Source organism: Chanodichthys erythropterus, chromosome 6, assembly GCF_024489055.1.
Source record: "Chanodichthys erythropterus isolate Z2021 chromosome 6, ASM2448905v1, whole genome shotgun sequence".
Taxonomy (NCBI): Eukaryota; Metazoa; Chordata; class Actinopteri; order Cypriniformes; family Xenocyprididae; genus Chanodichthys; species Chanodichthys erythropterus.
The window spans coordinates 34,206,664-34,226,001 of NC_090226.1; the positions used below are offsets into that span (position 1 = coordinate 34,206,664).

Sequence of the window (19,338 nt, forward strand, 5' to 3'; positions counted from 1 at the left end):
AGGTAGGTTGTGTCTAGATGGAGGCATTTGGTCATTGGAGGCCCTCGACCAAAAGCACACGGTCCGGTGCACATTCGTGGTAAAAGCAGGTCAAGAGGTCCCTGTTTCAAATCCGGGTGCCCCCTTTACCCTGACCAAATACTAAAATGTTTTTAGGAATTATTTTGCTAGGTTACATCAAGCCAAACACTTCTTTGTTGTGTTACATTGTACTTATCTATTCAAGGAAATTGCTTGTGTTTTTTATTTTTTACAGATAAATGCTTTACTGTAAGGGGGTATAGCTCAGTGGTAGAGCATTTGACTGCAGATCAAGAGGTCCCCGGGTCAAATCCGGGTGCCCCCTTAGCTGTGACCAAATACTGAGTTGTTTTTAGGAACTAATTTGGTAGGTTACGTCATCCCAAACACTTCTTTGATGTGTTACATTATTCAAGGAAATTACTTGGGTTTTTTTTATTTTTTAAAGGAATAAGCTTCACTGTAAGGGGGTATAGCTCAGTGGTAGAGCATTTGACTGCAGATCAAGAGGTCCCTGGTTCAAATCCTGGTGCCCCCTCTGCCTTGACCAGATACTGATCTGTTCTTAGGAACTCATTTGGTAGGTTACGTCAACCCAAACACTTCTTTGTTGTTGTGTTACATTATTCAAGGAAATTACTTGGTTTTTTTTATTTTTTAAAGGAATAAGCATCACTGTAAGGGGGTATAGCTCAGTGGTAGAGCATTTGACTGCAGATCAAGAGGTCTCCGGTTCAAATCCGGGTGCCCCCTTAGCAGTGACCAAATACTGAGTTGTTTTTAGGAACTAATTTGGTAGGTTACGTCAACCCAAACACTTCTTTGATGTGTTACATTGTACTCATCTATTCAAGGAAATTGCTTGGGTTTTTTATTTTTTCAAACGAAAAATCCTTCCCTGTAAGGGGGTATAGCTCAGTGGTAGAGCATTTGACTGCAGATCAAGAGGTCCCCGGTTCAAATCTGGGTGCCCCCTTAGCTATGACCAAATACTAAAGTGCTTTTAGGAACTGGTTAGGTAGGTTGTGTCTAGATGGAGGCATTTGGTCATTGGAGGCCCTCGACCAAAAGCACACGGTCCGGTGCACATTCGTGGTAAAAGCAGGTCAAGAGGTCCCTGTTTCAAATCCGGGTGCTCCCTTTACCCTGACCAAATACTAAAATGTTTTTAGGAATTAGTTTGCTAGGTTACATCAAGCCAAACACTTTTTTATTGTGTTACATTGTACTTATCTATTCAAGGAAATTGCTTGTGTTTTTTTATTTTTTACAGATAAATGCTTTACTGTAAGGGGGTATAGCTCAGTGGTAGAGCATTTGACTGCAGATCAAGAGGTCCCTGGTTCAAATCCGGATTCCTCCTTAGCTGTGACCAAATCGTTGTGTGTGTTAACCATTACACCACAGAACCTTGGAAGGGGCTGCTTTTGCTTGTCAAGTCACGAAATGCCATTGAACGTTTTGCTTTTTAAGCCTATGATTCCCCGACGAGTTTGAGACTGCCAATTTCATCGCCATTTTACAGGTACATCAGGAGTTCCGCAAGACCTTTGTTTTCTCCCCCTGTCACAAAAAGCTACAAAGAGGTTCCACCAAGATTTGAACTTGGATCACTGGATTCAAAGGCCACAGTGCTAACCATTACACCATGGAACCACCAATCCCTGAAAGGTAGCCATCTGAGAGGCAGGTAGCAATGTGTCTAGATGGAGGCATTTGGTCATTGGAGGCCCTCGACCAAAAGCACACGGTCCGGTGCACATTCGTGGTAAAAGCAGGTCAAGAGGTCCCTGTTTCAAATCCGGGTGCCCCCTTTACCCTGACCAAATACTAAAATGTTTTTAGGAATTATTTTGCTAGGTTACATCAAGCCAAACACTTCTTTGTTGTTTTACATTGTACCTATCTATTCAAGGAAATTGCTTGGGTTTTATATTTTTTGAAGAAAAAAAGCACATTACTGTAAGGGGGGTATAGCTCAGTGGTAGAGCATTTGACTGCAGATCAAGAGGTCCCCGGTTCAAATCCGGGTGCCCCCTTAGCTGTGACCAAATACTGAGTTGTTTTTAGGAACTAATTTGGTAGGTTACGTCATCCCAAACACTTCTTTGATGTGTTACATTGTACTCATCTATTCATGGAAATTGCTTGGGTTTTTTAATTTTTTTTAAGAAAAATGCTTCACTGTAAGGGGGTATAGCTCAGTGGTAGAGCATTTGACTGCAGATCAAGAGGTCCCTGGTTCAAATCCTGGTGCCCCCTCTGCCTTGACCAGATACTGATCTGTTCTTAGGAACTCATTTGGTAGGTTACGTCAACCCAAACACTTCTTTGTTGTTGTGTTACATTATTCAAGGAAATTACTTGTTTTTTTTTATTTTTTAAAGGAATAAGCATCACTGTAAGGGGGTATAGCTCAGTGGTAGAGCATTTGACTGCAGATCAAGAGGTCTCCGGTTCAAATCCGGGTGCCCCCTTAGCAGTGACCAAATACTGAGTTGTTTTTAGGAACTAATTTGGTAGGTTACGTCAACCCAAACACTTCTTTGATGTGTTACATTGTACTCATCTATTCAAGGAAATTGCTTGGGTTTTTTATTTTTTCAAACGAAAAATCCTTCCCTGTAAGGGGGTATAGCTCAGTGGTAGAGCATTTGACTGCAGATCAAGAGGTCCCCGGTTCAAATCCGGGTGCCCCCTTAGCTGTGACCAAATACTAAAGTGCTTTTAGGAACTGGTTAGGTAGGTAGGTTGTGTCTAGATGGAGGCATTTGGTCATTGGAGGCCCTCGACCAAAAGCACACGGTCCGGTGCACATTCGTGGTAAAAGCAGGTCAAGAGGTCCCTGTTTCAAATCCGGGTGCTCCCTTTACCCTGACCAAATACTAAAATGTTTTTAGGAATTAGTTTGCTAGGTTACATCAAGCCAAACACTTTTTTATTGTGTTACATTGTACTTATCTATTCAAGGAAATTGCTTGTGTTTTTTTATTTTTTACAGATAAATGCTTTACTGTAAGGGGGTATAGCTCAGTGGTAGAGCATTTGACTGCAGATCAAGAGGTCCCTGGTTCAAATCCGGATTCCTCCTTAGCTGTGACCAAATCGTTGTGTGTGTTAACCATTACACCACAGAACCTTGGAAGCGGCAGCTTTTGCTTGTCAAGTCACGAAATGCCATTGAACGTTTTGCTTTTTAAGCCTATGATTCCCCGACGAGTTTGAGACTGGCAATTTCACCGCCATTTTACAGGTACATCAGGAGTTCCGCAACACCTTTGTTTTCTCCCCCTGTCACAAAAAGCTACAAAGAGGTTCCACCAAGATTTAAACTTGGATCACTGGATTCAAAGCCCAGAGTGCTAACCATTACACCATGGAACCACCAATCCCTGAAAGGTAGCCATCTGAGAGGCAGGTAGCAATGTGTCTAGATGGAGGCATTTGGTCATTGGAGGCCCTCGACCAAAAGCACACGGTCCGGTGCACATTCGTGGTAAAAGCAGGTCAAGAGGTCCCTGGTTCAAATCCGGGTGCCCCCTTTACCCTGACCAAATACTAAAATGTTTTTAGGAATTATTTTGCTAGGTTACATCAAGCCAAACACTTCTTTGTTGTTTTACATTGTACCTATCTATTCAAGGAAATTGCTTGGGTTTTATATTTTTTGAAGAAAAAAAGCACATTACTGTAAGGGGGGTATAGCTCAGTGGTAGAGCATTTGACTGCAGATCAAGAGGTCCCCGGTTCAAATCCGGGTGCCCCCTTAGCTGTGACCAAATACTGAGTTGTTTTTAGGAACTAATTTGGTAGGTTACGTCATCCCAAACACTTCTTTGATGTGTTACATTGTACTCATCTATTCAAGGAAATTGCTTGGGTTTTTTATTTTTTCAAACGAAAAATCCTTCCCTGTAAGGGGGTATAGCTCAGTGGTAGAGCATTTGACTGCAGATCAAGAGGTCCCTGGTTCAAATCCTGGTGCCCCCTCTGCCTTGACCAGATACTGATCTGTTCTTAGGAACTCATTTGGTAGGTTACGTCAACCCAAACACTTCTTTGTTGTTGTGTTACATTATTCAAGGAAATTACTTGGTTTTTTTTATTTTTTAAAGGAATAAGCATCACTGTAAGGGGGTATAGCTCAGTGGTAGAGCATTTGACTGCAGATCAAGAGGTCTCCGGTTCAAATCCGGGTGCCCCCTTAGCAGTGACCAAATACTGAGTTGTTTTTAGGAACTAATTTGGTAGGTTACGTCAACCCAAACACTTCTTTGATGTGTTACATTGTACTCATCTATTCAAGGAAATTGCTTGGGTTTTTTATTTTTTCAAACGAAAAATCCTTCCCTGTAAGGGGGTATAGCTCAGTGGTAGAGCATTTGACTGCAGATCAAGAGGTCCCCGGTTCAAATCCGGGTGCCCCCTTAGCTGTGACCAAATACTCAGTTGTTTTTAGGAACTAATTTGGTAGGTTACGTCATCCCAAACACTTCTTTGATGTGTTACATTGTACTCATCTATTCATGGAAATTGCTTGGGTTTTTTAATTTTTTTTAAGAAAAATGCTTCACTGTAAGGGGGTATAGCTCAGTGGTAGAGCATTTGACTGCAGATCAAGAGGTCCCCGGTTCAATTCCTGGTGCCCCCTCTGCCTTGACCAGATACTGATCTGTTCTTAGGAACTAATTTGGTAGGTTATGTCAACCCAAACACTTCTTTGTTGTTGTGTTACATTATTCAAGGAAATTACTTGGTTTTTTTTTATTTTTTAAAGGAATAAGCATCACTGTAAGGGGGTATAGCTCAGTGGTAGAGCATTTGACTGCAGATCAAGAGGTCTCCGGTTCAAATCCGGGTGCCCCCTTAGCTATGATCAAATACTAAAGTGCTTTTAGGAACTGGTTAGGTAGGTAGGTTGGTAGGTTGTGTCTAGATGGAGGCATTTGGTCATTGGAGGCCCTCGACCAAAAGCACACGGTCCGGTGCACATTCGTGGTAAAAGCAGGTCAAGAGGTCCCTGTTTCAAATCCGGGTGCCCCCTTTACCCTGACCAAATACTAAAATGTTTTTAGGAATTATTTTGCTAGGTTACATCAAGCCAAACACTTCTTTGTTGTTTTACATTGTACCTATCTATTCAAGGAAATTGCTTGGGTTTTATATTTTTTGACGAAAAAAGCACATTACTGTAAGGGGGTATAGCTCAGTGGTAGAGCATTTGACTGCAGATCAAGAGGTCCCCGGTTCAAATCCGGGTGCCCCCTTAGCTGTGACCAAATACTGAGTTGTTTTTAGGAACTAATTTGGTAGGTTACGTCATCCCAAACACTTCTTTGATGTGTTACGTTTTTAATTTTTTTTTAAGAAAAATGCTTCACTGTAAGGGGGTATAGCTCAGTGGTAGAGCATTTGACTGCAGATCAAGAGGTCCCTGGTTCAAATCCTGGTGCCCCCTCTGCCTTGACCAGATACTGATCTGTTCTTAGGAACTCATTTGGTAGGTTACGTCAACCCAAACACTTCTTTGTTGTTGTGTTACATTATTCAAGGAAATTACTTGGTTTTTTTATTTTTTAAAGGAATAAGCATCACTGTAAGGGGGTATAGCTCAGTGGTAGAGCATTTGACTGCAGATCAAGAGGTCTCCGGTTCAAATCCGGGTGCCCCCTTAGCTGTGACCAAATACTGAGTTGTTTTTAGGAACTAATTTGGTAGGTTACGTCAACCCAAACACTTCTTTGATGTGTTACATTGTACTCATCTATTCAAGGAAATTGCTTGGGTTTTTTATTTTTTCAAACGAAAAATCCTTCCCTGTAAGGGGGTATAGCTCAGTGGTAGAGCATTTGACTGCAGATCAAGAGGTCCCCGGTTCAAATCCGGGGGGCCCTCTTAGCTGTGACCAAATACTCAGTTGTTTTTAGGAACTAATTTGGTAGGTTACGTCATCCCAAACACTTCTTTGATGTGTTACATTGTACTCATCTATTCATGGAAATTGCTTGGGTTTTTTAATTTTTTTTAAGAAAAATGCTTCACTGTAAGGGGGTATAGCTCAGTGGTAGAGCATTTGACTGCAGATCAAGAGGTCCCCGGTTCAAATCCTGGTGCCCCCTCTGCCTTGACCAGATACTGATCTGTTCTTAGGAACTAATTTGGTAGGTTATGTCAACCCAAACACTTCTTTGTTGTTGTGTTACATTATTCAAGGAAATTACTTGGGTTTTTTTTATTTTTTAAAGGAATAAGCGTCACTTTAAGGGGGTATAGCTCAGTGGTAGAGCATTTGACTGCAGATCAAGAGGTCTCCGGTTCAAATCCGGGTGCCCCCTTAGCTATGATCAAATACTAAAGTGCTTTTAGGAACTGGTTAGGTAGGCAGGTTGGTAGGTTGTGTCTAGATGGAGGCATTTGGTCATTGGAGGCCCTCGACCAAAAGCACACGGTCCGGTGCACATTCGTGGTAAAAGCAGGTCAAGAGGTCCCTGTTTCAAATCCGGGTGCCCCCTTTACCCTGACCAAATACTAAAATGTTTTTAGGAATTATTTTGCTAGGTTACATCAAGCCAAACACTTCTTTGTTGTTTTACATTGTACCTATCTATTCAAGGAAATTGCTTGGGTTTTATATTTTTTGAAGAAAAAAAGCACATTACTGTAAGGGGGTGTAGCTCAGTGGTAGAGCATTTGACTGCAGATCAAGAGGTCCCCGGTTCAAATCCGGGTGCCCCCTTAGCTGTGACCAAATACTGAGTTGTTTTTAGGAACTAATTTGGTAGGTTATGTCAACCCAAACACTTCTTTGATGTGTTACATTGTACTCATCTATTCAAGGAAATTGCTTGGGTTTTTTAGTTTTTCAAACGAAGAATCCTTCCCTGTAAGGGGGTATAGCTCAGTGGTAGAGCATTTGACTGCAGATCAAGAAGTCCCCGGTTCAAATCCAGGTGCCCCCTTAGCTGTGACCAAATACTAAAGTGCTTTTAGGAACTGGTTAGTTAGGTAGGTTGTGTCTAGATGGAGGCATTTGGTCATTGGAGGCCCTCGACCAAAAGCACACGGTCCGGTGCACATTCGTGGTAAAAGCAGGTCAAGAGGTCCCTGTTTCAAATCCGGGCGCCCCCTTTACCCTGACCAAATACTAAAATGTTTTTAGGAATTATTTTGCTAGGTTACATCAAGCCAAACACTTCTTTGTTGTTTTACATTGTACCTATCTATTCAAGGAAATTGCTTGGGTTTTATATTTTTTGAAGAAAAAAAGCACATTACTGTAAGGGGGTATAGCTCAGTGGTAGAGCATTTGACTGCAGATCAAGAGGTCCCCGGTTCAAATCCGGGTGCCCCCTTAGCTGTGACCAAATACTCAGTTGCTTTTAGGAACTAATTTGGTAGGTTACCTCAACCCAAAACACTTCTTTGATGTGTTACATTGTACTTATCTATTCAAGGAAATTGCTTGGGTTTTTTATTTTTTCAAACGAAAAATCCTTCCCTGTAAGGGGGTATAGCTCAGTGGTAGAGCATTTGACTGCAGATCAAGAGGTCCCCGGTTCAAATCCGGGTGCCCCCTTAGCTATGACCAAATACTAAAGTGCTTTTAGGAACTGGTTAGGTTGGTAGGTTGTGTCTAGATGGAGGCATTTGGTCATTGGAGGCCCTCGACCAAAAGCACACGGTCCGGTGCACATTCGTGGTAAAAGCAGGTCAAGAGGTCCCTGTTTCAAATCCGGGTGCCCCCTTTACCCTGACCAAATACTAAAATGTTTTTAGGAATTATTTTGCTAGGTTACATCAAGCCAAACACTTCTTTGTTGTTTTACATTGTACCTATCTATTCAAGGAAATTGCTTGGGTTTTATATTTTTTGACGAAAAAAAGTACATTACTGTAAGGGGGTATAGCTCAGTGGTAGAGCATTTGACTGCAGATCAAGAGGTCCCCGGTTCAAATCCGGGTGCCCCCTTAGCTGTGACCAAATACTCAGTTGTTTTTAGGAACTAATTTGGTAGGTTACGTCAACCCAAACACTTCTTTGTTCTTGTGTTACATTGTACTCATCTATTCAAGGAAATTGCTTGGGTTTTTTATTTTTTCAAACGAAAAATCCTTCCCTGTAAGGGGGTATAGCTCAGTGGTAGAGCATTTGACTGCAGATCAAAAGGTCCCCAGCTCAAATCCTGGTGCCCCCTCTGCCTCGACCAGATACTGATCTGTTCTTAGGAACTAATTTGGTAGGTTATGTCAACCCAAACACTTCTTTGTTGTTGTGTTACATTATTCAAGGAAATTACTTGGGGTTTTTTTATTTTTTAAAGGAATAAGCGTCACTGTAAGGGGGTATAGCTCAGTGGTAGAGCATTTGACTGCAGATCAAGAGGTCTCCGGTTCAAATCCGGGTGCCCCCTTAGCTATGATCAAATACTAAAGTGCTTTTAGGAACTGGTTAGGTAGGTAGGTTGGTAGGTTGTGTCTAGATGGAGGCATTTGGTCATTGGAGGCCCTCGACCAAAAGCACACGGTCCGGTGCACATTCGTGGTAAAAGCAGGTCAAGAGGTCCCTGTTTCAAATCCGGGTGCCCCCTTTACCCTGACCAAATACTAAAATGTTTTTAGGAATTATTTTGCTAGGTTACATCAAGCCAAACACTTCTTTGTTGTTTTACATTGTACCTATCTATTCAAGGAAATTGCTTGGGTTTTATATTTTTTGAAGAAAAAAAGCACATTACTGTAAGGGGGTATAGCTCAGTGGTAGAGCATTTGACTGCAGATCAAGAGGTCCCCGGTTCAAATCCGGGTGCCCCCTTAGCTGTGACCAAATACTCAGTTGTTTTTAGGAACTAATTTGGTAGGTTACGTCAACCCAAAACACTTCTTTGATGTGTTACATTGTACTTATCTATTCAAGGAAATTGCTTGGGTTTTTTATTTTTTCAAACGAAAAATCCTTCCCTGTAAGGGGGTATAGCTCAGTGGTAGAGCATTTGACTGCAGATCAAGAGGTCCCCGGTTCAAATCCGGGTGCCCCCTTAGCTATGACCAAATACTAAAGTGCTTTTAGGAACTGGTTAGGTAGGTAGGTTGGTAGGTTGTGTCTAGATGGAGGCATTTGGTCATTGGAGGCCCTCGACCAAAAGCACACGGTCCGGTGCACATTCGTGGTAAAAGCAGGTCAAGAGGTCCCTGTTTCAAATCCGGGTGCCCCCTTTACCCTGACCAAATACTAAAATGTTTTTAGGAATTATTTTGCTAGGTTACATCAAGCCAAACACTTCTTTGTTGTGTTACATTGTACCTATCTATTCAAGGAATTTGCTTGTGTTTTTTATTTTTTGAAGAATAATAGCACATTACTCTAAGGGGGTATAGCTCAGTGGTAGAGCATTTGACTGCAGATCAAGAGGTCCCCGGTTCAAATCCGGGTGCCCCCTTAGCTGTGACCAAATACTGAGTTGTTTTTAGGAACTAATTTGGTAGGTTACGTCAACCCAAACACTTCTTTGATGTGTTACATTGTACTTATCTATTCAAGGAAATTGCTTGGGTTTTTTATTTTTTCAAACGAAAAATCCTTCCCTGTAAGGGGGTATAGCTCAGTGGTAGAGCATTTGACTGCAGATCAAGAGGTCCCCGGTTCAAATCCGGGTGCCCCCTTAGCTATGACCAAATACTAAAGTGCTTTTAGGAACTAATTTGGTAGGTTACGTCAACCCAAAACACTTGTGTCTAGATGGAGGCATTTTTAATTTTTTTTGGAGGCCCTCGACCAAATAGCTCACGTCCGGTGCACATTCGTGACTAAAAGCAGATCAAGAGGTCCCTGTTTCAAATCCGGGTGCCCCCTTTACCCTGACCAAATACTAAAATGTTTTTAGGAATTATTTTGCTAGGTTACATCAAGCCAAACACTTCTTTGTTGTTTTACATTGTACCTATCTATTCAAGGAAATTGCTTGGGTTTTATATTTTTTGAAGAAAAAAAGCACATTACTGTAAGGGGGTATAGCTCAGTGGTAGAGCATTTGACTGCAGATCAAGAGGTCCCCGGTTCAAATCCGGGTGCCCCCTTAGCTGTGACCAAATACTCAGTTGCTTTTAGGAACTAATTTGGTAGGTTACCTCAACCCAAAACACTTCTTTGATGTGTTACATTGTACTTATCTATTCAAGGAAATTGCTTGGGTTTTTTATTTTTTCAAACGAAAAATCCTTCCCTGTAAGGGGGTATAGCTCAGTGGTAGAGCATTTGACTGCAGATCAAGAGGTCCCCGGTTCAAATCCGGGTGCCCCCTTAGCTATGACCAAATACTAAAGTGCTTTTAGGAACTGGTTAGGTTGGTAGGTTGTGTCTAGATGGAGGCATTTGGTTATTGGAGGCCCTCGACCAAAAGCACACGGTCCGGTGCACATTCGTGGTAAAAGCAGGTCAAGAGGTCCCTGTTTCAAATCCGGGTGCCCCCTTTACCCTGACCAAATACTAAAATGTTTTTAGGAATTATTTTGCTAGGTTACATCAAGCCAAACACTTCTTTGTTGTTTTACATTGTACCTATCTATTCAAGGAAATTGCTTGGGTTTTATATTTTTTGAAGAAAAAAAGCACATTACTGTAAGGGGGTATAGCTCAGTGGTAGAGCATTTGACTGCAGATCAAGAGGTCCCCGGTTCAAATCCGGGTGCCCCCTTAGCTGTGACCAAATACTCAGTTGTTTTTAGGAACTAATTTGGTAGGTTACGTCAACCCAAACACTTCTTTGTTCTTGTGTTACATTATTCAAGGAAATTACTTGGGTTTTTTTTATTTTTTAAAGGAATAAGCGTCACTGTAAGGGGGTATAGCTCAGTGGTAGAGCATTTGACTGCAGATCAAGAGGTCCCCGGTTCAAATCCGGGTGCCCCCTTAGCTATGATCAAATACTAAAGTGCTTTTAGGAACTGGTTAGGTAGGTAGGTTGGTAGGTTGTGTCTAGATGGAGGCATTTGGTCATTGGAGGCCCTCGACCAAAAGCACACGGTCCGGTGCACATTCGTGGTAAAAGCAGGTCAAGAGGTCCCTGTTTCAAATCCGGGTGCCCCCTTTACCCTGACCAAATACTAAAATGTTTTTAGGAATTATTTTGCTAGGTTATATCAAGCCAAACACTTCTTTGTTGTAGTGTTACATTATTCAAGGAAATTACTTTGGTTTTTTATTTTTTTAAAGAAAAGTGCTTCACTGTAAGGGGGTATAGCTCAGTGGTAGAGCATTTGACTGCAGATCAAGAGGTCCCCGGTTCAAATCCGGGTGCCCCCTTAGCTGTGACCAAATACTGAGTTGTTTTTAGGAACTAATTTGGTAGGTTACGTCAACCCAAACACTTCTTTGTTCTTGTGTTACATTATTCAAGGAAATTACTTTGGTTTTTTATTTTTTTAAAGAAAAGTGCTTCACTGTAAGGGGGTATAGCTCAGTGGTAGAGCATTTGACTGCAGATCAAGAGGTCCCCGGTTCAAATCCGGGTGCCCCCTTAGCTGTGACCAAATACTGAGTTGTTTTTAGGAACTAATTTGGTAGGTTACGTCATCCCAAACACTTCTTTGATGTGTTACATTGTACTTATCTATTCATGGAACTTGCTTGGGTTTTTTATTTTTTTAAAGAAAAGTGCTTCACTGTAAGGGGGTATAGCTCAGTGGTAGAGCATTTGACTACAGATCAAGAGGTACCCGGTTCAAATCCTGGTGCCCCCTCTGCCTTGACCAGATACTGATCTGTTCTTAGGAACTACTTTGGTAGGTTATGTCAACCCAAACACTTCTTTGTTGTTGTGTTACATTATTCAAGGAAATTACTTGGGTTTTTTTTATTTTTTAAAGGAATAAGCGTCACTTTAAGGGGGTATAGCTCAGTGGTAGAGCATTTGACTGCAGATCAAGAGGTCTCCGGTTCAAATCCGGGTGCCCCCTTAGCTATGACCAAATACTAAAGTGCTTTTAGGAACTGGTTAGGTAGGTAGGTTGGTAGGTTGTGTCTAGATGGAGGCATTTGGTCATTGGAGGCCCTCGACCAAAAGCACACGGTCCGGTGCACATTCGTGGTAAAAGCAGGTCAAGAGGTCCCTGTTTCAAATCCGGGTGCCCCCTTTACCCTGACCAAATACTAAAATGTTTTTAGGAATTATTTTGCTAGGTTACATCAAGCCAAACACTTCTTTGTTGTTTTACATTGTACCTATCTATTCAAGGAAATTGCTTGGGTTTTATATTTTTTGAAGAAAATAATGACATTACTGTAAGGGGGTATAGCTCAGTGGTAGAGCATTTGACTGCAGATCAAGAGGTCCCCGGTTCAAATCCGGGTGCCCCCTTAGCTGTGACCAAATACTCAGTTGTTTTTAGGAACTAATTTGGTAGGTTACGTCAACCCAAACACTTCTTTGTTCTTGTGTTACATTATTCAAGGAAATTACTTGGTTTTTTTTTATTTTTTAAAGGAATAAGCGTCACTGTAAGGGGGTATAGCTCAGTGGTAGAGCATTTGACTGCAGATCAAAAGGTCCCCAGCTCAAATCCTGGTGCCCCCTCTGCCTCGACCAGATACTGATCTGTTCTTAGGAACTAATTTGGTAGGTTATGTCAACCCAAACACTTCTTTGTTGTTGTGTTACATTATTCAAGGAAATTACTTGGGTTTTTTTTATTTTTTAAAGGAATAAGCATCACTGTAAGGGGGTATAGCTCAGTGGTAGAGCATTTGACTGCAGATTAAGAGGTCCCCGGTTCAAATCCGGGTGCCCTCTTAGCTATGATCAAATACTAAAGTGCTTTTAGGAACTGGTTAGGTAGGTAGGTTGGTAGGTTGTGTCTAGATGGAGGCATTTGGTCATTGGAGGCCCTCGACCAAAAGCACACGGTCCGGTGCACATTCGTGGTAAAAGCAGGTCAAGAGGTCCCTGTTTCAAATCCGGGTGCCCCCTTTACCCTGACCAAATACTAAAATGTTTTTAGGAATTATTTTGCTAGGTTACATCAAGCCAAACACTTCTTTGTTGTTTTACACTGTACCTATCTATTCAAGGAAATTGCTTGGGTTTTATATTTTTTGAAGACAAAATGCACATTACTGTAAGGGGGTATAGCTCAGTGGTAGAGCATTTGACTGCAGATCAAGAGGTCCCCGGTTCAAATCCGGGTGCCCCCTTAGCTGTGACCAAATACTCAGTTGCTTTTAGGAACTAATTTGGTAGGTTACCTCAACCCAAAACACTTCTTTGATGTGTTACATTGTACTTATCTATTCAAGGAAATTGCTTGGGTTTTTTATTTTTTCAAACGAAAATTCCTTCCCTGTAAGGGGGTATAGCTCAGTGGTAAAGCATTTGACTGCAGATCAAGAGGTCCTCGGTTCAAATCCGGGTGCCCCCTTAGCTATGATCAAATACTAAAGTGCTTTTAGGAACTGATTAGGTTGGTAGGTTGTGTCTAGATGGAGGCATTTGGTCATTGGAGGCCCTCGACCAAAAGCACACGGTCCGGTGCACATTCGTGGTAAAAGCAGGTCAAGAGGTCCCTGTTTCAAATCCGGGTGCCCCCTTTACCCTGACCAAATACTAAAATGTTTTTAGGAATTATTTTGCTAGGTTACATCAAGCCAAACACTTCTTTGTTGTTTTACATTGTACCTATCTATTCAAGGAAATTGCTTGGGTTTTATATTTTTTGAAGAAAAAAAGCACATTACTGTAAGGGGGTATAGCTCAGTGGTAGAGCATTTGACTGCAGATCAAGAGGTCCCCGGTTCAAATCCGGGTGCCCCCTTAGCTGTGACCAAATACTCAGTTTTTTTTAGGAACTAATTTGGTAGGTTACGTCAACCCAAACACTTCTTTGTTCTTGTGTTACATTATTCAAGGAAATTACTTGTTTTTTTTTTATTTTTTAAAGGAAAAAGCGTCACTGTAAGGGGGTATAGCTCAGTGGTAGAGCATTTGACTGCAGATCAAGAGGTCCCCGGTTCAAATCCGGGTGCCCTCTTAGCTGTGACCAAATACTCAGTTGTTTTTAGGAACTAATTTGGTAGGTTACGTCATCCCAAACACTTCTTTGATGTGTTACATTGTACTCATCTATTCATGGAAATTGCTTGGGTTTTTTAATTTTTTTTAAGAAAAATGCTTCACTGTAAGGGGGTATAGCTCAGTGGTAGAGCATTTGACTGCAGATCAAGAGGTCCCCGGTTCAAATCCTGGTGCCCCCTCTGCCTTGACCAGATACTGATCTGTTCTTAGGAACTAATTTGGTAGGTTATGTCAACCCAAACACTTCTTTGTTGTTGTGTTACATTATTCAAGGAAATTACTTGGGTTTTTTTTATTTTTTAAAGGAATAAGCGTCACTTTAAGGGGGTATAGCTCAGTGGTAGAGCATTTGACTGCAGATCAAGAGGTCTCCGGTTCAAATCCGGGTGCCCCCTTAGCTATGATCAAATACTAAAGTGCTTTTAGGAACTGGTTAGGTAGGTAGGTTGGTAGGTTGTGTCTAGATGGAGGCATTTGGTCATTGGAGGCCCTCGACCAAAAGCACACGGTCCGGTGCACATTCGTGGTAAAAGCAGGTCAAGAGGTCCCTGTTTCAAATCCGGGTGCCCCCTTTACCCTGACCAAATACTAAAATGTTTTTAGGAATTATTTTGCTAGGTTATATCAAGCCAAACACTTCTTTGTTGTAGTGTTACATTATTCAAGGAAATTACTTTGGTTTTTTATTTTTTTAAAGAAAAGTGCTTCACTGTAAGGGGGTATAGCTCAGTGGTAGAGCATTTGACTGCAGATCAAGAGGTCCCCGGTTCAAATCCGGGTGCCCCCTTAACTGTGACCAAATACTAAAGTGCTTTTAGGAACTACTTTGGAAGGTTACTTCAAGCCAAATACTTCTTTGTTCTTGTGTTACATTATTCAAGGAAATTACTTTGGTTTTTTATTTTTTTAAAGAAAAGTGCTTCACTGTAAGGGGGTATTGCTCAGTGGTAGAGCATTTGACTGCAGATCAAGAGGTCCCCGGTTCAAATCCGGGTGCCCCCTTAGCTGTGACCAAATACTGAGTTGTTTTTAGGAACTAATTTGGTAGGTTACGTCATCCCAAACACTTCTTTGATGTGTTACATTGTACTTATCTATTCAAGGAAATTGCTTGTATTTTTTATTTTTTCAAACGAAAAATCCTTCCCTGTAAGGGGGTATAGCTCAGTGGTAGAGCATTTGACTGCAGATGTAGAGGTCCCCGGTTCAAATCCTGGTGCCCCCTCTGCCTTGACCAGATACTGATCTGTTCTTAGGAACTATTTTGGTTTTTTATTTTTTCAAAGATAAAATCCTTCCCTGTAAGGGGGTATAGCTCAGTGGTAGAGCATTTGACTGCAGATCAAGAGGTCCCTGGTTCAAATCCGGGTGCCCCCTTAGCTATGACCAAATACTAAAGTGCTTTTAGGAACTGGTTAGGTAGGTAGGTTGGTAGGTTGTGTCTAGATGGAGGCATTTGGTCATTGGAGGCCCTCGACCAAAAGCACACGGTCCGGTGCACATTCGTGGTAAAAGCAGGTCAAGAGGTCCCTGTTTCAAATCCGGGTGCCCCCTTTACGCTGACCAAATACTAAAATGTTTTTAGGAATTAGTTTGCTAGGTTATATCAAGCCAAACACTTCTTTATTGTGTTACATGGTACTTATCTATTCAAGGAAATTGCTTGTGTTTTTTTATTTTTTACAGAAAAATGTTTCACTGTAAGGGGGTATAGCTCAGTGGTAGAGCATTTGACTGCAGATCAAGAGGTCCCTGGTTCAAATCCGGATTCCTCCTTAGCTGTGACCAAATCGTTGTGTGTGTTAACCATTACACCACAGAACCTTGGAAGGGGCTGCTTTTGCTTGTCAAGTCACGAAATGCCATTGAACGTTTTGCTTTTTAAGCCTATGATTCCCCGACGAGTTTGAGACTGCCAATTTCATCGCCATTTTACAGGTACATCAGGAGTTCCGCAAGACCTTTGTTTTCTCCCCCTGTCACAAAAAGCTACAAAGAGGTTCCACCAAGATTTGAACTTGGATCACTGGATTCAAAGGCCACAGTGCTAACCATTACACCATGGAACCACCAATCCCTGAAAGGTAGCCATCTGAGAGGCAGGTAGCAATGTGTCTAGATGGAGACATTTGGTCATTGGAGGCCCTCGACCAAAAGCACACGGTCCGGTGCACATTTGTGGTAAAAGCAGGTCAAGAGGTCCCTGTTTCAAATCCGGGTGCCCCCTTTACCCTGACCAAATACTAAAATGTTTTTAGGAATTATTTTGCTAGGTTACATCAAGCCAAACACTTCTTTGTTGTTTTACATTGTACCTATCTATTCAAGGAAATTGCTTGGGTTTTATATTTTTTGAAGAAAAAAAGCACATTACTGTAAGGGGGTATAGCTCAGTGGTAGAGCATTTGACTGCAGATCAAGAGGTCCCCGGTTCAAATCCGGGTGCCCCCTTAGCTGTGACCAAATACTCAGTTGTTTTTAGGAACTAATTTGGTAGGTTACGTCAACCCAAAACACTTCTTTGATGTTGTGTTACATTATTCAAGGAAATTCCTTGGGTTTTTTATTTTTTTAATAGGAATAACCATCACTGTAAGGGGGTATAGCTCAGTGGTAGAGCATTTGACTGCAGATCAAGAGGTCCCCGGTTCAAATCCGGGTGCCCCCTTAGCTATGATCAAATACTAAAGTGCTTTTAGGAACTGGTTAGGTAGGTAGGTTGGTAGGTTGTGTCTAGATGGAGGCATTTGGTCTATGGAGGCCCTCGACCAAAAGCACACGGTCCGGTGCACATTCGTGGTAAAAGCAGGTCAAGAGGTCCCTGTTTCAAATCCGGGTGCCCCCTTTACCCTGACCAAATACTAAAATGTTTTTAGGAATTATTTTGCTAGGTTACATCAAGCCAAACACTTCTTTGTTGTTTTACATTGTACCTATCTATTCAAGGAAATTGCTTGGGTTTTATATTTTTTGAAGAAAAAAGCACATTACTGTAAGGGGGTATAGCTCAGTGGTAGAGCATTTGACTGCAGATCAAGAGGTCCCCGGTTCAAATCCGGGTGCCCCCTTAGCTGTGACCAAATACTCAGTTGCTTTTAGGAACTAATTTGGTAGGTTACCTCAACCCAAAACACTTCTTTGATGTGTTACATTGTACTTATCTATTCAAGGAAATTGCTTGGGTTTTTTATTTTTTCAAACGAAAAATCCTTCCCTGTAAGGGGGTATAGCTCAGTGGTAGAGCATTTGACTGCAGATCAAGAGGTCCCCGGTTCAAATCCGGGTGCCCCCTTAGCTATGACCAAATACTAAAGTGCTTTTAGGAACTGGTTAGGTTGGTAGGTTGTGTCTAGATGGAGGCATTTGGTTATTGGAGGCCCTCGACCAAAAGCACACGGTCCGGTGCACATTCGTGGTAAAAGCAGGTCAAGAGGTCCCTGTTTCAAATCCGGGTGCCCCCTTTACCCTGACCAAATACTAAAATGTTTTTAGGAATTATTTTGCTAGGTTACATCAAGCCAAACACTTCTTTGTTGTTTTACATTGTACCTATCTATTCAAGGAAATTGCTTGGGTTTTATATTTTTTGAAGAAAAAAAGCACATTACTGTAAGGGGGTATAGCTCAGTGGTAGAGCATTTGACTGCAGATCAAGAGGTCCCCGGTTCAAATCCGGGTGCCCCCTTAGCTGTGACCAAATACTCAGTTGTTTTTAGGAACTAATTTGGTAGGTTACGTCAACCCAAACACTTCTTTGTTCTTGTGTTACATTATTCAAGGAAATTACTTGGTTTTTTTTTTATTTTTTAAAGGAATAAGCGTCACTGTAAGGGGGTATAGCTCAGTGGTAGAGCATTTGACTGCAGATCAAGAGGTCCCCGGTTCAAATCCGGGTGCCCTCTTAGCTGTGACCAAATACTCAGTTGTTTTTAGGAACTAATTTGGTAGGTTACGTCATCCCAAACACTTCTTTGATGTGTTACATTGTACTCATCTATTCATGGAAATTGCTTGGGTTTTTTATATTTTTTTAAGAAAAAAGCTTCACTGTAAGGGGGTATAGCTCAGTGGTAGAGCATTTGACTGCAGATCAAGAGGTCCCCGGTTCAAATCCTGGTGCCCCCTCTGCCTCGACCAGATACTGATCTTTTCTTAGGAACTAATTTGGTAGGTTATGTCAACCCAAACACTTCTTTGTTGTTGTGTTACATTATTCAAGGAAATTACTTGGGGTTTTTTATTTTTTAAAGGAATAAGCGTCACTTTAAGGGGGTATAGCTCAGTGGTAGAGCATTTGACTGCAGATCAAGAGGTCTCCGGTTCAAATCCGGGTGCCCCCTTAGCTATGATCAAATACTAAAGTGCTTTTAGGAACTGGTTAGGTAGGTAGGTTGGTAGGTTGTGTCTAGATGGAGGCATTTGGTCATTGGAGGCCCTCGACCAAAAGCACACGGTCCGGTGCACATTCGTGGTAAAAGCAGGTCAAGAGGTCCCTGTTTCAAATCCGGGTGCCCCCTTTACCCTGACCAAATACTAAAATGTTTTTAGGAATTATTTTGCTAGGTTACATCAAGCCAAACACTTCTTTGTTGTTTTACATTGTACCTATCTATTCAAGGAAATTGCTTGGGTTTTATATTTTTTGAAGAAAAAAAGCACATTACTGTAAGGGGGTATAGCTCAGTGGTAGAGCATTTGACTGCAGATCAAGAGGTCCCCGGTTCAAATCCGGGTGCCCCCTTAGCTGTGACCAAATACTCAGTTGTTTTTAGGAACTAATTTGGTAGGTTACGTCAACCCAAAACACTTCTTTGATGTGTTACATTGTACTTATCTATTCAAGGAAATTGCTTGGGTTTTTTATTTTTTCAAACGAAAAATCCTTCCCTGTAAGGGGGTATAGCTCAGTGGTAGAGCATTTGACTGCAGATCAAGAGGTCCCCGGTTCAAATCCGGGTGCCCCCTTAGCTATGACCAAATACTAAAGTGCTTTTAGGAACTGGTTAGGTTGGTAGGTTGTGTCTAGATGGAGGCATTTGGTTATTGGAGGCCCTCGACCAAAAGCACACGGTCCGGTGCACATTCGTGGTAAAAGCAGGTCAAGAGGTCCCTGTTTCAAATCCGGGTGCCCCCTTTACCCTGACCAAATACTAAAATGTTTTTAGGAATTATTTTGCTAGGTTACATCAAGCCAAACACTTCTTTGTTGTTTTACATTGTACCTATCTATTCAAGGAAATTGTAAGGGGGTATA

General features: G+C 41.7%; 31 non-coding genes across 31 annotated transcripts; 30 read left to right on the forward strand and 1 right to left on the reverse strand.

Moving 5' to 3' along the window:
* The first annotated feature begins 1,988 nt into the window (after window positions 1–1,988).
* Window positions 1,989–2,060, forward strand: trnac-gca (transfer RNA cysteine (anticodon GCA)). The gene has a single exon. It is a non-coding gene; the product is annotated as a tRNA-Cys (tRNA).
* Window positions 2,061–2,649: 589 nt separating this feature from the next.
* trnac-gca (transfer RNA cysteine (anticodon GCA)) lies at window positions 2,650–2,721 on the forward strand. The gene has a single exon. It is a non-coding gene; the product is annotated as a tRNA-Cys (tRNA).
* Window positions 2,722–3,333: 612 nt separating this feature from the next.
* trnaq-uug (transfer RNA glutamine (anticodon UUG)) lies at window positions 3,334–3,405 on the reverse strand. Its single transcript has one exon. It is a non-coding gene; the product is annotated as a tRNA-Gln (tRNA).
* A 311-nt stretch (window positions 3,406–3,716) lies between these two features.
* trnac-gca (transfer RNA cysteine (anticodon GCA)) lies at window positions 3,717–3,788 on the forward strand. Its single transcript has one exon. It is a non-coding gene; the product is annotated as a tRNA-Cys (tRNA).
* A 589-nt stretch (window positions 3,789–4,377) lies between these two features.
* Window positions 4,378–4,449, forward strand: trnac-gca (transfer RNA cysteine (anticodon GCA)). The gene has a single exon. It is a non-coding gene; the product is annotated as a tRNA-Cys (tRNA).
* Window positions 4,450–5,216: 767 nt separating this feature from the next.
* trnac-gca (transfer RNA cysteine (anticodon GCA)) lies at window positions 5,217–5,288 on the forward strand. The gene has a single exon. It is a non-coding gene; the product is annotated as a tRNA-Cys (tRNA).
* Window positions 5,289–7,301: 2,013 nt separating this feature from the next.
* trnac-gca (transfer RNA cysteine (anticodon GCA)) lies at window positions 7,302–7,373 on the forward strand. The gene has a single exon. It is a non-coding gene; the product is annotated as a tRNA-Cys (tRNA).
* A 152-nt stretch (window positions 7,374–7,525) lies between these two features.
* Window positions 7,526–7,597, forward strand: trnac-gca (transfer RNA cysteine (anticodon GCA)). The gene has a single exon. It is a non-coding gene; the product is annotated as a tRNA-Cys (tRNA).
* Window positions 7,598–7,918: 321 nt separating this feature from the next.
* On the forward strand, window positions 7,919–7,990 carry trnac-gca (transfer RNA cysteine (anticodon GCA)). Its single transcript has one exon. It is a non-coding gene; the product is annotated as a tRNA-Cys (tRNA).
* A 771-nt stretch (window positions 7,991–8,761) lies between these two features.
* Window positions 8,762–8,833, forward strand: trnac-gca (transfer RNA cysteine (anticodon GCA)). The gene has a single exon. It is a non-coding gene; the product is annotated as a tRNA-Cys (tRNA).
* A 152-nt stretch (window positions 8,834–8,985) lies between these two features.
* trnac-gca (transfer RNA cysteine (anticodon GCA)) lies at window positions 8,986–9,057 on the forward strand. Its single transcript has one exon. It is a non-coding gene; the product is annotated as a tRNA-Cys (tRNA).
* Window positions 9,058–9,386: 329 nt separating this feature from the next.
* trnac-gca (transfer RNA cysteine (anticodon GCA)) lies at window positions 9,387–9,458 on the forward strand. The gene has a single exon. It is a non-coding gene; the product is annotated as a tRNA-Cys (tRNA).
* A 151-nt stretch (window positions 9,459–9,609) lies between these two features.
* trnac-gca (transfer RNA cysteine (anticodon GCA)) lies at window positions 9,610–9,681 on the forward strand. Its single transcript has one exon. It is a non-coding gene; the product is annotated as a tRNA-Cys (tRNA).
* A 342-nt stretch (window positions 9,682–10,023) lies between these two features.
* trnac-gca (transfer RNA cysteine (anticodon GCA)) lies at window positions 10,024–10,095 on the forward strand. The gene has a single exon. It is a non-coding gene; the product is annotated as a tRNA-Cys (tRNA).
* Window positions 10,096–10,247: 152 nt separating this feature from the next.
* Window positions 10,248–10,319, forward strand: trnac-gca (transfer RNA cysteine (anticodon GCA)). The gene has a single exon. It is a non-coding gene; the product is annotated as a tRNA-Cys (tRNA).
* Window positions 10,320–10,640: 321 nt separating this feature from the next.
* On the forward strand, window positions 10,641–10,712 carry trnac-gca (transfer RNA cysteine (anticodon GCA)). The gene has a single exon. It is a non-coding gene; the product is annotated as a tRNA-Cys (tRNA).
* Window positions 10,713–10,856: 144 nt separating this feature from the next.
* Window positions 10,857–10,928, forward strand: trnac-gca (transfer RNA cysteine (anticodon GCA)). The gene has a single exon. It is a non-coding gene; the product is annotated as a tRNA-Cys (tRNA).
* Window positions 10,929–11,248: 320 nt separating this feature from the next.
* On the forward strand, window positions 11,249–11,320 carry trnac-gca (transfer RNA cysteine (anticodon GCA)). Its single transcript has one exon. It is a non-coding gene; the product is annotated as a tRNA-Cys (tRNA).
* Window positions 11,321–11,463: 143 nt separating this feature from the next.
* Window positions 11,464–11,535, forward strand: trnac-gca (transfer RNA cysteine (anticodon GCA)). Its single transcript has one exon. It is a non-coding gene; the product is annotated as a tRNA-Cys (tRNA).
* Window positions 11,536–11,685: 150 nt separating this feature from the next.
* trnac-aca (transfer RNA cysteine (anticodon ACA)) lies at window positions 11,686–11,757 on the forward strand. Its single transcript has one exon. It is a non-coding gene; the product is annotated as a tRNA-Cys (tRNA).
* Window positions 11,758–12,302: 545 nt separating this feature from the next.
* Window positions 12,303–12,374, forward strand: trnac-gca (transfer RNA cysteine (anticodon GCA)). The gene has a single exon. It is a non-coding gene; the product is annotated as a tRNA-Cys (tRNA).
* Window positions 12,375–13,135: 761 nt separating this feature from the next.
* On the forward strand, window positions 13,136–13,207 carry trnac-gca (transfer RNA cysteine (anticodon GCA)). The gene has a single exon. It is a non-coding gene; the product is annotated as a tRNA-Cys (tRNA).
* A 545-nt stretch (window positions 13,208–13,752) lies between these two features.
* On the forward strand, window positions 13,753–13,824 carry trnac-gca (transfer RNA cysteine (anticodon GCA)). Its single transcript has one exon. It is a non-coding gene; the product is annotated as a tRNA-Cys (tRNA).
* A 975-nt stretch (window positions 13,825–14,799) lies between these two features.
* Window positions 14,800–14,871, forward strand: trnac-gca (transfer RNA cysteine (anticodon GCA)). Its single transcript has one exon. It is a non-coding gene; the product is annotated as a tRNA-Cys (tRNA).
* Window positions 14,872–16,463: 1,592 nt separating this feature from the next.
* trnac-gca (transfer RNA cysteine (anticodon GCA)) lies at window positions 16,464–16,535 on the forward strand. Its single transcript has one exon. It is a non-coding gene; the product is annotated as a tRNA-Cys (tRNA).
* Window positions 16,536–16,680: 145 nt separating this feature from the next.
* Window positions 16,681–16,752, forward strand: trnac-gca (transfer RNA cysteine (anticodon GCA)). The gene has a single exon. It is a non-coding gene; the product is annotated as a tRNA-Cys (tRNA).
* Window positions 16,753–17,080: 328 nt separating this feature from the next.
* trnac-gca (transfer RNA cysteine (anticodon GCA)) lies at window positions 17,081–17,152 on the forward strand. The gene has a single exon. It is a non-coding gene; the product is annotated as a tRNA-Cys (tRNA).
* A 152-nt stretch (window positions 17,153–17,304) lies between these two features.
* trnac-gca (transfer RNA cysteine (anticodon GCA)) lies at window positions 17,305–17,376 on the forward strand. Its single transcript has one exon. It is a non-coding gene; the product is annotated as a tRNA-Cys (tRNA).
* Window positions 17,377–17,697: 321 nt separating this feature from the next.
* Window positions 17,698–17,769, forward strand: trnac-gca (transfer RNA cysteine (anticodon GCA)). The gene has a single exon. It is a non-coding gene; the product is annotated as a tRNA-Cys (tRNA).
* A 984-nt stretch (window positions 17,770–18,753) lies between these two features.
* Window positions 18,754–18,825, forward strand: trnac-gca (transfer RNA cysteine (anticodon GCA)). Its single transcript has one exon. It is a non-coding gene; the product is annotated as a tRNA-Cys (tRNA).
* Window positions 18,826–18,977: 152 nt separating this feature from the next.
* trnac-gca (transfer RNA cysteine (anticodon GCA)) lies at window positions 18,978–19,049 on the forward strand. The gene has a single exon. It is a non-coding gene; the product is annotated as a tRNA-Cys (tRNA).
* Window positions 19,050–19,338: the final 289 nt, after the last annotated feature.